The sequence below is a fragment of the Typopeltis vanoorti genome, chromosome 21 (genome assembly GCF_054136105.1).
Source record: "Typopeltis vanoorti isolate ZY-2024b chromosome 21, IOZ_Tvanoo_1.0, whole genome shotgun sequence".
Taxonomy (NCBI): Eukaryota; Metazoa; Arthropoda; class Arachnida; order Uropygi; family Thelyphonidae; genus Typopeltis; species Typopeltis vanoorti.
In genome coordinates this window covers 103,903,252-103,918,706 of record NC_143569.1, presented here as the reverse complement: position 1 = coordinate 103,918,706, position 15,455 = coordinate 103,903,252, and positions in this window count along the sequence as shown.

The following is a 15,455-nucleotide window of genomic DNA, read 5'->3' as shown; positions in this document are numbered from 1 at the left end:
TCTTTATATTATCATCCTTTTCGAATAATATTTCCCTCTTTTTGTTTCGATATCTATATATTGTAGTTGTTTTTTCCATAAACATACCTAAAGTCTCAGCTATTTTGTGTAGATGAAAACGGGCCTGCTTTTCCTGTAAAAATTCCATTTCTTTACATTTTTCATTCATGCAGATTTCATTTGCTTCTTTGATCTTGATTTTCTGAATGCGTTTATATTCTGTTGGACTTTTGTATGAGTTTTGTATGAGCTGCATTGATATATGAGAGAATGATTATCACGAGTTATCCAATCTTTCTTTTTTCTGCTCTGTCAGGACACAAAGTATCTTTGTAAAGTAAACGTAACGTATTTCTCTACGAAAGCAGATTTTAATTTTTCCCATGATTCCTCAACCCACATCACTTGCACTTTCTTGATAAGTGCTATCTCCTGATTAAGATCTTGACCCTGTTTTTTATTATCTCTGGTTTTAAATTTTCTAGATCAAACCTTTTTTGTTGATGTTTCTTTTTTATAGCTTCCAGTCTAGGTTTTAACTCTGTTACCAGTCGATTATGATTATAATCAATATCGGCGCTAGGATAGGTTTTTGTGCTCTTTATGGCACTTCGAATTTGGTGATTAATTAGCAAGTAATCAATTTCGTTTCTGACTATATTTGAATTATTATTTTGTATTGATCATCAAATGGTGAAACCTTAGGGGTTGTAGCTTAAGCCATGTGTTTGTGACTATTAGTTCCTCTTCTTGCTAGAATTGAATAATTTTGGGTATCTCAAACAAATTACTTCTTATATTTGCATTTATTTAGTGCATGATTTTAATGTAGTACGGAGACGAAGTATTCTTATATTGTTCTGCAGATTTTTATTTTCTCCATAGTTCTAGTTATGATAGTAGGGATGGTGTAGGAATCTCCATTTTCCATTAAGATCGATAAATTTCTAATAACCATGTAATCCCTAGAAACAACATTCCATGTATCAGAGGAAAGGGAATCCCGACCAGATACGGTTGTGGATGTTGGATTACATTGAATAAGGACACGTGGGTCAATACGGTGAAAGAGGCTATCAGTCTAATACTCAGAGAAATGTCTCATACATAATCCTCCAGCTGGGTCTTGTCTCTTCGTCCACTTACTCAGAATCACATTCCCTTTTATTTTTTTCTTGCCTTATGTTATTAGAGTATTCGAGAAAAAGGAATATTTTTAAAAATCCTGGATAGATAAATCATCATCCTGCTTAGTTTTATTCGGCGACATACCTAATAGAAGGTAACTCTGAAATCAAATCCTGAAACAAAAAGCTGGAGGTTCCTCGTAATATCGACTGAGTGGAGGTGGTAAAAATAATATTGTTTCCAATCAGACAGACAGAGATAGAGAGAGAGGAAATTAAGAAATTTATTTTAAAATAAAGTACATAAACCTGCACTGCCACCATAGCATTAATATAATATATACATAAACAAAACGTTTTACATGCACTTTGCATATCAAATTACAGTTAAATTCTCATAAAAATATTAATATTTTTCATCTTACTATTAAGTTAGTCACTTAGTTTATTGAAATAATTGAGCAGAATTCTTGGTAATCTGCTTAATGCTTAACATACATAATTAAATAATCTACAAACTATTGACAGATATTCTTAAAATGGTGGAAAGGTTCAGTGAGGTACATTTAAATAATTCATTTTCGCTGTGCAAGATAAAACATGGCTAACAAAATTTCACAACATTTTTAGTGATTGTTTTGGTATTTTGTGACGTTCTGTTCTTTCATCAATATATTTCTCATCTTCAATGTCATTGAATACCCTTGACGTTGTTTCTGTTTGCACGTCTCCATACTGCTTTTGATATAAACATGAGAATGTTTTCTACTACGAGGAGAGAAACTCCCAGCCAGATGCCCAGATATCCTCCCACGTAACTCAGGATAGCATTGCTCTAAATAAACAGCCACGATTAATATCCTACTGCAATCAAGAAATGCAATTTTTCATCAGAACTCTTGTTATAATGGGTCATGTCAGACACAATTTGGTGTTTTACTGGTGCCATACAGGGTGTTATGATTACCGTAATTTTCGGCAATTCCAAAATTGAAATGCATATTATGCCCCATTACTACTTCCAACAATAATTTATGTAACATATTATTTCAAAAGTAAGTTTAGCAATAAATTTTTAGTACCGCTAACTCTCGTTCCTAAAATTGTTTTATTAAAAAAAAAACGGATATTCATTGGTCACTAGAGTAGAGTTAGATAGTTGCCAGGAAATTAATCAAATACAATTAGATGAGCGGTAACTACTACTCATTAGGTCCATTAAATTAAAGTATTTTCGTTGTCTTTCAGTACGCGAAATAGAGAAAATTTGCCATCAAATATTTCGAAGCAAAAGGAATTAAAGCTGACTGTTTAATTTTTATTTTCGCCCTTCAAGATTACTTTAATAAAAGACATTTTTATGTGCAGAGAAATAAGGAGACGTACTTACTTCGAATATTGGATTGTAGTTGTATTCCATGATCTCTATCTGGTCAAATTTTATATCTACTGTTAGTTGGCTTGTGCAAAGCAAGCTAAAGCGGCAATAAAAATAAAATATAATCATTACGTTTAAATACAGTTTATGATCAATAAGCAATTTTTTTTCAAAAAGCCGTTAAGAAAAGCTATTGTTGAGATGTGTGTGTGTGTGTGTGTGTGTGTGTGTGTGTGTGTGTGTGTGTTGCTTCCGAAAAGAAACCTTGTTTAAAATTAAGTCGTAATTAATGGTGATGGTGTAATAAATAAATTTTAAATAGTTGTCATATGTTTAATCGAATGCTAATATTCCTCTACTTTGGATCGGCATAGAGGATGAGGTAAAAAGGAGCATATACCAGAATACTGAAGACCGGCCAAATGAATACTTTTATGATGCTGAAATTCCCCTCCAATTCCAATTTATGCTATCACTCAGTACTTCATGGACTTTGCTCTTTGATTAGTGATCTGTGCTCACTAATTAAAGGAAGTTCAGCCAAACTATTTAAATTATTGCAAAACACAAGAGTCAGTTCGATGCTCAGCCTGTTTACTAAGTGTTCTGTACTGGAATTTCAGGAATAAATTAAAGTATGTTTTAAAAAAGAATGCTAAATACGTCATCACAAAGTGCAAAGCAACAATATCAGAACCTAAAACAATAATGCGGCAAACTTTACATGTTGCTGCACTATTGCTATTCATATTCTACATATCGTCCACTGCCTGAAGTTTCACATCTATTTGCAACTGACATAAACTGATCGACTCATAGATGTATACCGACTCAGGATGAAAAAAAAAACAAAACTGGATATTTACGAGGAGTTAACGTAAAATCATCTTCCAAATATTGATAAGTACGTTATTCGGTTTTCATGTAATATCAGTGACAGCACTAGTTCTCCTCGTTAAAAATTGCCAAACATCTCTCCAGTTTATCCTTCAGTTTCATCTCTCCACTTTATCATCCTTTGTAGGAACATTGAACTGTTTTATTATACCTCATATTTTAAAGTGAAAATCTCATTTTCATTTCCTATGATCCACATGCTTTTTTAATAATGGATGATAAAGTGCCTTCTTTCATGTCATTCATTAGAAAAATATTGGATCTACTCTCCTACAAGACGCTCCTATGTGCAAGGTTTGGTGAAATAGTTTGTCTTTTTGAATTAGCAAATCCATCCAGGTATTTTTTAAATGTAACTCCCAGGTAAGTGTAAAAGTTGTAAACATATGTTTAGTACATGATACTCTGAATCCTGCTGGTGTGATTTTCCTCGGATGCGCGTTACAGGAAAGTGGTCAGGTTCAATGCATATCTTATGATGCCTGGCTGTGGTAGGGATTCTGCTTAGAGAAACTTTATCGGAGTTCTACAGTGAAGGTCATTTCCTGGAAGTTGAGTGGTTCTCCTTTATGGTACAGTTTGCCTATCACTGAGTGGAATCATCGCTAAGGATCTTTAAGTGAACGGGAGTAAATGAATTAAAATTACTCTTCCGTTTTACTCAATGATGTTAAAGTGATGTAAAGTATCAGTTAGCTTTTGACGCTTTGATTGCATACTGGAACAAATGGTTAAATCATAATATAACTTATTGCTAAGATTAATTTGGCTTATAACCAAGTGAAAGAAAAACTGTACACGTCTCCTTGCAAGATTGTTTCCTTTGCGGAATGAAAACCAAAATTTTCGGAAAAAATCCTGCAAAGTCGGTATGCTGGCAACTCACTTTCCGTTCAAAAGTTCCTAAGATTCTTACGACATGGACACTGATTGAACTTATGATGATGCGAGAAAAGGGACGAGCAGAATTTAAACTAATGAGCATCGACCCCTTTAGCAATCGCATGAATTACACTTAAGAAAACAGAAAGCACGCTGTGAGATGAGGACCAGAACGGTAAATATCGCTGCAAGGACAGAATGTTATTTTGTGGAGTAAACAGCATCACATTTGGATGTGAGGCGAAAATTGATCCAAATTTGTACTTGAGTTTTAGGAAAATTCTGAAAAATTCAGAATTTGAAAGCATTCACTCAACGTATTATTTATTTATTTATTTTTATTTTTTTGAAATTATAATTGTAAGTCAAACAAGGAATATTCAGTATACAGCACAATTGCACAAATTTTAAGATACTCCTTAGCATATTTGTCGAAGAGTTCTTGAAACAGAAAGGGACTACTTACATTTGATGAATATTCATTATCTTCCTTTTGCAGAAAGCATTCTAAAATTAGGGAAAATAAACTAACATTAATAATAGGATTCATATAATCGGGTGATATACTTACTTTATATCTAAGTGTTATAGCTATTTTTCATACTAACTGGTGAGTAATGGTTACAAAATTATAAAACTTGTAACTTGATGTCACAAAAAGATAATAAACAAGCTACAATAATAAATGTAATTTATTTATCGTAGCTTTGTTATAATAAATAAATCCATATTTTAAAAAATAAAGAAAGAAAGAAAAAGAAAATAAAACCTTTCACCATTATGTAATTATTTTTGCTATTTGAATTAATTGGTAATTTTAAATACCTACGAAGTGAACCTTCTTCAAAATGCAGCTGGGCTATTATCGAAGCTTAAAACATAATAAAACAATTGGCACAATCAGATGTCAGTGACTCAATAAACGAAGAAAGTCACTCTTGTTCTAACTTTGTACACCCTCCTCCAATTCCTCAGTGTGGAGCTCACCTGTCAGACATATCGCTAATCTGAATAGGAGAGTACGATTCTCATTAACATATAGTTATAATTTAACGATAGTTTGCATTTTAAAGTGTGTTATGGGCCTTAACCACCTCTGGGAATAGTTTGTGATTAAAAATATGATGTAAAGCCACATTCCTTTTTTATAGTTTATAGTTGCTCTGAAGAGCATTCATTTTTATAGAAATAGTCCCGTCTTCGTTTACCCATCTTTATATATGTTTTTATATGTTTACCTAAAAATGTTAGTAGGTCCAATCTGTCCAAAACACTGTTTCCTGACTGATATGGGGATGCCGGGAAACAGGGAGGATTCTTGATTTCTTTGATCAGTCTCAGTTCGTAAAACGTTTTAATTATTACCAGATAGTCCCAATTTGTTAACTTTTGATCAATGTAATTTATTTATCGTAGCTTTGTTATAATATCTTAAGGGGGTTCATACACACCATGCTAATTAAAAGGGAGTTTTATGTGTTTTTCAGGAATTTTAGCAAACATTTACAAACCATCCAAGGTTGAAATGCTTCTTGGAGTGCACAAAATAAATAAACAGAATCACTTGTGAAATAGGTAATTCATTCAAAGGTCCTCATAAACTCCAATCCATTCTATATATCCCCCACATTGCACGACATTCCTGTATGCGTGTAATCGTTTTCTCGGTGTATTCCGACAGCTGAGTCTTGAAATATTTTTCGTTATTGTTTCATGACTGAGAAACTAGTTGCTTCCCCTTATCGTTTCGTTAGGATGTTCATGAATCTGAATCCATTCTTGCCGCTGCATGGAATGTACTGATGTAGTCTTCTTATGCAGCATTCTCGATTATCGGAATGTCATCGCAGTTGGTAGTCGTTCCTATTCTAATCTTAGTAAGCAATTTTCAAATTGCCATTTTGAAAATATTCTAGATTTCCGGTTCCGGCGCCATTACAAAGACTAATGCTAATTGTCGGCAATATATCCTGACGAATGGACAACTGCAATGAAATTAGTATCCAAAATCAGAAGGTAGAACACCCGTAAAATTTTCTCCACCAAATGTCTTCCTGAAATATCGAAAGAAATGATTCTGAAAACTAGTCATGACCTTCCCGGAATTTATACCACATTGAAGATTTATTACTTCACAGAAGGAAAATTCACTGCTCGCCTTACCATTTGGAAAACTGTGGTAACGAAATCTTCAAAATAAAGTGCACTGCCTACTCAACAATTCAGAGTAATTATTGCTCAGTGAATGTGCTTATCTGCTGACAAACCTAAAGACTCACAATGGCGCCGATGTCATTACTTTGTAAAATCATTCAGATCACATGGTTTTTGCCACGGTAATAACCCCTGTATAACGACATATCACGAGCATATCTCCTGTATGTTTATCGTCACATCAAATTACTTGGTATCTTATAAATTTAAATTTATAAGATATCAAGGAATTTTGAGCTAATAAGTGGAATAAAATGAGATCAAGTTGATTATAACATTAAAATTATCGAAACAATGGTTATTTATATCAAATTGTATATTTTCCATATTAAAATTTCTATATGTTGCTTTAGAATTCACTCACCTCAAAATAATGACTGACTGATGTGGGTTTCTTCATTTTGATATCGTAAGACAACTCACTGCAACAGAATTAACCATATTATTTCAAAAAACAGACACAACAAAGCAAGCTGAATGATTACCCATTTCCTCTTAACATGAACTGCACAATGGACGATTGCAAAGTAGTTTAAGTTTTGCACCAATTTACTCTTTCTACCGTTTAACATGAAATCATTAGAAAACCAGAAGTCATCACTTATATTCATTGCGTTAAAGTATAAATATAATTTAATAATTTTTATTTTCTTATTTTTACCACAAGCTACTCTGACACGCATTTCCGTTTTAATTGGTTATGTCGAATGAGTTTTTGTCACTTAATACTTTCTTTCACTTGAGTAAGATAATGTGATAAGTCCTAAAGCTCCTTTCACTCACGATGAATGAGTTTAGTAAATGTGGTTGCTTTGTGTATAATGCACTTTGTGTATTATACCTCTTTGTGTATAATGCACTAAAATTCATTTACCATGAATTTTAGTGCATTGTACACAAAGAGGCTCTTAATATTAACGTATTTCACTGAATGCCTGAACAAGCAGCTTCTTTGTGCGGGTTACTGAAGTATCACTTGCATGAAGGCCTTCTTTTCCAAATCTAATGCAAATTCTTGTCCAGTCCAGAAGTCATGGTTCAGCAGAAGAAAAATAAAATAAAATAATCGGTTAACCGTAAATATAACTTGCGACAAGAACCCCAACTTTATACTCAGCCTGTACCACTCAACAAATGCAAAACACCCATCAGCACATCTGAGTCTAATTTTGTAGGCCTACAGCAGAAAATTTGCCTCTAGTGAAAATGGAAGCCGCGCCTTTTTGTCATTTGTAAAAGCTATCGGATGCAACTTCAATTCGTCTGGTTTCATCTCTCATTTCATCAAGGTTTGTTTCTTACAAAGCCAACACCCGAGCGCCAATACGACTCCTGCGGTTTGTGGGCAAACAACTTTGTTAATAAAATGGCCTCTGAACTTTGTGCTTCAATGATTGTATCGTCTATAGAATATTCTCACTTACTCCTATGCATTGAAGCAAGCATCCATTCAATCTCTACAGAGAAATGGAGGTGAAAGTCTACACTCAACTACCTACCAATTCACTCCAAAATAATCGCCAGTCAAATTCTCCACTGCTCGGAGGCTCACCAGAAAATCAGCTACCACAGCAGCCTTGTGCTATCAAATTACCTTCGTTCAGTCTATCTACTATCCTCTATAATTCGAAAGTCAGTTTTCTCTCCAGTGAGTTACTGAGTGTCATTTTAGATTTGAAATTGTCTTCTAGCTTCAATGTCTACGCAGAAGTGCTTCAAGGCTACATTCTGCCGCATATATAAACGACTATCTCAAAACCTTTACTAATAGCATTACCCATGATCGTACACTCTATTCACTCACTCTAAGAACGTTGTAATTAGACATCCCCAGCTTCAGCATCATCTACAAAAATACCTCGAATATTGATTTCATTGCCATCTGAAAATTCTGCAAAAATAATCTGGTCGTAGTCAATTCCTTTAGAAAGGATTTGCCTTTCTCTCGAAAAAGTGCCTGCATCTTCGATTCCCTAAATCTTTGTAATATACAAACAAACAAAAACTAGGCATGATCAGATCTCTCTCTCCATCTCTCTCTCTCTCTCTCTCCAGCCTTAAATAGCATGAACATAACACGTCAATTTTCTACACAAGATTCTATTTTCACCCACCTATCCAGCTATTAGGAACCAAACCGCATGTTCTTAAAAAACTGTTCATATGTTTATGAAGGTGCACCTAAAACCTCCAAAAAAATCTTTGTGCTCTACAGGAAAGGAATTTGGCCATATGCAATCCCTTTCTTACCGACACACTCAGCCTCTGTGTCACTGCCTCACCGTTGCAGCTCTGTTTACATTATATAGGTACCTCCACTGTCGTGAGTCACTAAACCGGCAATCCTCATTCCTGTGCTATGTATTGGGCCTGTTAAAATAAGGACTGTAGTTACCCAACTTCCGTGCAGTCCCAACCTGTGTCTCCTCCTCTTTCTCTGTCTTCAGGAGCAGTCTCCTTCATCAGGTATTTTCGTACAACTACAAATTTTAACACATTACACCAATATATTTATTTTTCCTCAGTACTCACCTGCAGCTTTCACATACTGTAGGTTTTTCTACCTCTCCCGTAATGGATAAGTATAAAAAGGGAATACAGAAAACTGATTAGTTTCAGTATTGCAGTTTTAATTGAAGAATGTGTTCGGATAGTTTTTCACGGCAACATCGAATATCCTCAAACCTGCGTTCTATTCCAATACTTATTTCCCGTAGATCCCTGATTGCGAATCGTCTGCTGACATGTTCGTTTCAAGCTAGGTTCGAAATAAATGCCAACATAAACTAAGCAGTTCATTCCATTCTTACCTAAAATTATTTTTTAAAATGTGAGAATTTTATAAAAGAGACTCACTGACAAGCAGGCTTGCATTTCTTTACGCATTCCGATCTCATTTGATATTGATTGTGAAAAGTTTGATCTGGAAAAAGGAAACAGAAATTAATTCAAATTTGGTAAAACTACAATTCTTATGTTTATAAAAACATATAAAAAGTCGCTCTATTAATATATTCGATATATTAGACCTTTTTATCCTATTCTGAGAGCCCTACACAAACCTTCATTTTTTTTTGTTATGTGCATTCGATTTTTCTTAAACAATTCGAGAAATGATAATAATTAATGTGTACCTATAAGGCGGTTTAATCAATCAACACAACTCTGTGTAAGTAATGTTACTTATCCTGAGTTGTACAAGTATAAAAAAAAAAAAAACTTTTCTATAAAAAGTCAATTTAATAAAATAACATCGGTATTTTCCCCATTCGCTTCAGGGGTTTTCAGAAACTACATATAGTACTAGATTTCAATGCATGCATGCTTTGGGAACACTTACAAGCTTCGTAGAAAGACTTGTAGGGATTTTCAGATTGGATTGTGGAATACGCCAAATGAGAATTCATGGGTCCTTCAGAATTAATTAAAATGTCAGCGTGTTTAAACAGTGTTTGAGAAACGTCTGAAGATATCCCACCGATGCTTCATCATCATTTCTTTGTCACCATCACGGAAATGGTATTAGAGAAAATGTAACAGGATATTCTAAATCGATTGACACCCATCAAATGAAACTGAAACATTCCACTCTTTCTCCATTTGTGCAATATTTGAGATTCTATCTTGAATAGAGTGTTAACAACATCGCAACTTTTAAAGAACATAATCTTTTACCTGACACTTAGAAAAATTCAATATTATTGCATTTTTCACCCTTGTCAACAAACCACATCACCTGAAATCGACATTGCAAAATACATTTTGATCTTGAACATGAATGTAACTAAGGCATGTAATGCTGATATTAATACACGACTGCTGTGTACTCCAGACCGGCATCTTCATTGATAGCACTCCCGAGCACGGAGTTAACGGAAATTATATAAACGGTAGAAGGGATTTACAAACCGTAATAAAGAAATCAAACTACTCGCGAACGACTACGCTTTCAAACAACTGCAACGCGTTGCATATATAAGAAATAACCACTATAATGTTGCACGTATAATAGCTGAGGAAACCCTTCAATTCTTCATGTAACCAGCACAAGCAATCACATATATGACAAATTAGCGAAAAATATAAAATGTTATAATGAATATGATATTAGACAGCAATTGTTTGTCTATTATTCTAGTCTAATGAAATTTAGAAAAGAGCATGAAGGTTAGGAAACACGGCTGGAGAAGAAAGCAACTTGCAGAAAGATTACTTGATGACTAAAGCTGCAGATAGTAGTTCACAGGAGAGAAACGCCACGTAGTGTTAGGAGAGACATGAAGATGCATACCTTTTGAACTCAGCTATTGAATAAAATTTTGCTACACATCTACCAGGGAAAACCTGTTCTAGGTATGAAACTTCAGATATTTTTCCTTGAGCACGCTGTAGAGTGGAGAAGATGAGGTATTTGGAGGAGAATGTTCAAATCATGCACAAGAAGATAAAGATATAATTAGCCGAGTAAAGCATCTTCCCGTTCAATTTTATTGACTGTCGTCTAATATTCAGAGGGTTAATTTTGTGAAAGTTAGAAATGCTGTAAATTACTTCTGATGTCAGTATATAATAACCTGTTCTAAATTTCACCTCACTTCCTCAGTGCACGAGCATATACGAGCATTCTCAGCTAGAAAACTGATTCACCATGATTATCGAAAAGGAAAAGATGAAATTTGTCAATCATTTTAAGGAGCATCGATGTTGCTCTGCAGTTTACAGGCACTGACAACGAGTTTAATCTAAGATGCCAACTACTTTTCTCAAGGCTTGTATTGTGAGGGTGTGTTAGCTAGTCTCATACAGAGATGGTTGGATTTTTTTTCCTTTCAATTCTGAAAGATTTTGTTTTCCTTTTCGCAGTCAAAGAAAATGCAGAATGCCTAGGCATAGCATACCTCGGATATTGAAATTCGGTTTCGAAAGCATTCTTACTATCTGTGAGGGTCTTCATAGAAGCCTGCCTTCATGATAAACAGAATGGGCTTAGAAGGAGCAGTAAGAAACACAATATATAGGGCAAAAGTCTAGAATGAAATGTCCGACTTAAAAATGTGCTATAATTATCAATGATCTAACAACCTTTTCTGTTTGGCTTGCCTCCAGTAGAGAGATATCGAAAGATCAAAAGATATCAACCGTATGTAACAGACGAACTAAAGCTACTGAGAGAGAGAGAGAGAGAGAGAGAGAGAGAGAGAGAGAGAGAGAGAGAGAGAGAGAAAGAGAGAGAGAAAGTGTGGAAGAACAGCGCCTACCAGATTTATAAGGATTTCTTACCATCAATATTAGCGCACGTATAATGCAGTAGATTGAAAGGATATTGCTCTCATAACTGTACTGCTCACCCAGTTAAAGTAAATTGGAGAAAAGTTCTGAAAATGAATTATGGGAATTATAGGTACAGCAACAAACAAAAACGGGAAACAGAAGATCATTGTTCGTGGTATCAGCATCGTAGAAATGGCTTTTCTTCTGGAAGAAGAGGCTGAGAGTTGAAATTGATGTACATAACCTATGGATGTGTCATTAGATAAATCCATAGAAGTTAATGATGTAATGGCGAATGTCCTTAAAAATAAACGCAGATTTATTTGATAATCAGTCAATAATCAGTGAAGAGCAGGAGATCAATTGAGATTTCAATTACTTTTACATTTTAGATAACTACTTAATGATTATACTAGTCCGAATGTGATATTTTTAATTAACTTTTATTTCCATTGCCATTCAAAATAACCGAGATTCAATCCTGTTTATTTTAGGTTCCATTCCTATTCTATTTTCAAATTAGTTGATATTTCATACTTCTTATTCTCTTCTGATTCTACACATATTTGTTGATATTGTAACGTACACTAGGATTTGGAAATTGATAAGCAGTTGCTCCACTCTTAGATACCAATCATTGCTTAACCAATAGCTACTAATAAGTAGTAATTGTCAGCAGGAAGAGATAGAAAACTACAACATCTTGTTTTCGTGACTGGAAGAGTTTATTGTCTGTTTGACATGAAGGATTAAAATTAATCTGATTTTCAACTTAAAAAATCCTATACAAGAGGTAGAGATTCACCAACTCCAATGATGACCATGAAAGAAGTTCCTTTAGTCAGTGACTAAATTCAATAATCCATAACCACTTTTATACTTCCCATTTTAAATTTCCCCAGTAGTTCCTGTTATTCATATTGACATTTTGAAAATGAACTACTACATAGAAATTTGAATGTAAACAAATATTTAATACTTTAATAAATTAACTATTTATAGCCCAAATTTCGTAATTTAGTCTAGCATTATCAGAGGCACTTGATCACCACACCGTCAATGAAGACAACCTAAAATGACCAGCACAGCAGACAGTCATGTCCGTGGAAGATGACAGTGTCTTCATCGTGGTGATTCCTGTTATTATGCTGACGAGGAGATAGGGGTGTGCGCCAACATCTCTTAACCACCTTTAAAATCATCCGATTAGAATTAGAATTTGTAAAGTAGTCTAGCTTTTTTCCATCTTATAAAGTCAGACTGCTTTGGAATTCTTCATTCGGGATGTATTTTTGTGCTTTTCCCTCCTGACCAAAGTAGTTCGTCCTGTCTGTCCGAAATATTAAGTTTCACATTGGCAGGGGATGCTATAAGCACCAAGTAAGCAGTCAATCCTTGATTTTTCATAGGAAGGTAGAAATATTGTTTAGAGGTTTATATCATCATAAATTTTCTATCCGCTGTTGGACAAAGGCTTACGCTAAAGTCCTTTATTCATTCGTTTCTTAAGCATCTATATACCACAGAGTTGTTGACGTCTCTTTAATCTCATCCTCTCACAATCTTTGCTCTACCTGCAGTTCTCTTTCCATCTCTAGCTTATCATTCTGATATGAACTCTGTCCATTGTTGAGGGTCACGTCTTGCAATATGACGAGCACATTTCCACTTGAATATATTTAAGGTTTTCATAATGTCGCGCACCCGAGTCTGAACTCTGACCCAATCATTGCTTTATATGTTTACAACACAAACACTGAGTAATGATTTTTCAATTTTGGGGTTTGTAATCTTAAACGGGTAGTTCAATTTTAGTCAAAGTTCATACTTTAGTTCCACATGTAATGACCAGAAGTATACGAACGTCGAATAATTTTATTTTAAGGCAGATTGGGAAGTTTCCTCTGATCGCTTCATGATGTTTTCCAAAAGCTATCCAAAGAAGTTGAATAATGAGTGTACAGTAATTTTTCCTTTACACTCCCCACGTACTGCGATATTTTGTCTTAAGTAAACAAAAGCGGTTGCTCTGCGTTTCATGGCGTTCCATGTGTATTGGCATTTGGGTAATGAATTTTTATACATTAATTTTGTTTTCTTTCTGTTCATATTTAATCCTTTCTTGTTACTTTCTGCATTCAGTTCAGTGATCACTTGCTGAAATATTTCTGCACAGTTTTTTAAACGAACTATGTCATCAGCACATCGTAGGTAATTTAGTTCTTTCCCAATTACCATATTTCATCTAATTTTCTTAATCAAGTTTACGAATATTGGGCTGCTGTAGTTGAAATGGTATCCCCTTGTCTAACTTCATTTTCAATAGGAAATGTAATTTATCTTCCTGATTTTAAAGATGTAGTTGAATTGTTTAGATATATGACTAAGTACATCAATATAATTTTTTCACCTGTTTGTTTTTAAGGGCTTATAAAATAGCTAATGTTGATATTTTGAAAAATTACTTTTCAAAATCAATCAATCAATTCCAGACCTAAGGGTATGTATTTCTTTGTCTTTTCAATCATTTTCCTTATTGCATATATATAATCAATGGTGCTGTAATTTGTTTGAATCCTGCTTGTACTGGAGGTAAGCAAAAAGCTAATCTGTTCGTGTATTCCGTTGCTATTGAGTTTTGTAAAATTTCTGTATTTTGTTGAAATGAAACTGATAGGGCGGTGAATTTCCTTTATGTCTTCATTTTTAAAAACGGTAATAAGCATAGCACATTTGCAAATCTATGGTATTCTCCTCTGACTAAGCTGGAAGGTATGCTGTTTAAAATATTAAGGTTAATACGCCGCATTCTTTCTGAACTCCTATTGGTAACTCATTTCACCTGGTGTTTTTTCATTACTCGTGATACCCAATGTATATTGAACTTGTTTTAATATATTAGGGCATATATCTTCCTCTTTAAATTGTAATATTATATTTTTGTTTTCATATTTGTTAAACTCTAGTCAATTATCATACAACTTTGCATAAAAGGATTCTATCCTTCTTATGATCTGTCCTGTGTCGTTAATTAACACTCCATTTTCATCATCATCATCATCATAACACTACATACGGATATAGATCGTATTGGTCTGTTCCGGTCTCATTATTCATCCAATATCCTTTTTTGAGGTCTACCCTGCCTTCTCTTTCCAATTGGCTTATATTTTAGTATTTGTTTAAGATCTCGTGTGTTGGTCAATCGGTTTACGCGTTCAATCCATTTTTGTTTATAATTGTTTAGTTTTCCTTCTATTTATTTTGTTTTTAGTTCTAATAAAATTTCTTCGTTTCTTTTTTGATCTAATAATGTGTATTTTGCAGTTCTTCTCATAAATCTCATATCACTTGTTTTTATTCTTTGTTTATTTTGTTTGTTTATTACCGAAATTTCACTGCCATATAATAATATCGGCACAGCTAAAGTATTGTATATTTTCAAGCGCGTCTTTCCTTTTGTACTATATTTGGGTTGAGTGTTCTATTTATCAAGCCTATAATCTGTAAAAAGTTTGAAGTTTTTAATTTTACGTCTTTTTCTCCTTCATATGATATTTCACATTCAAGATAACTGAAAGTATTTATCTCTTGTATTATTTTATTATTAATAACTATTTTGCTTCTAACTGGAATTTATCCACAAAATGACATTGTTTTAGTTTTATCTATGTAAATGTTCATTC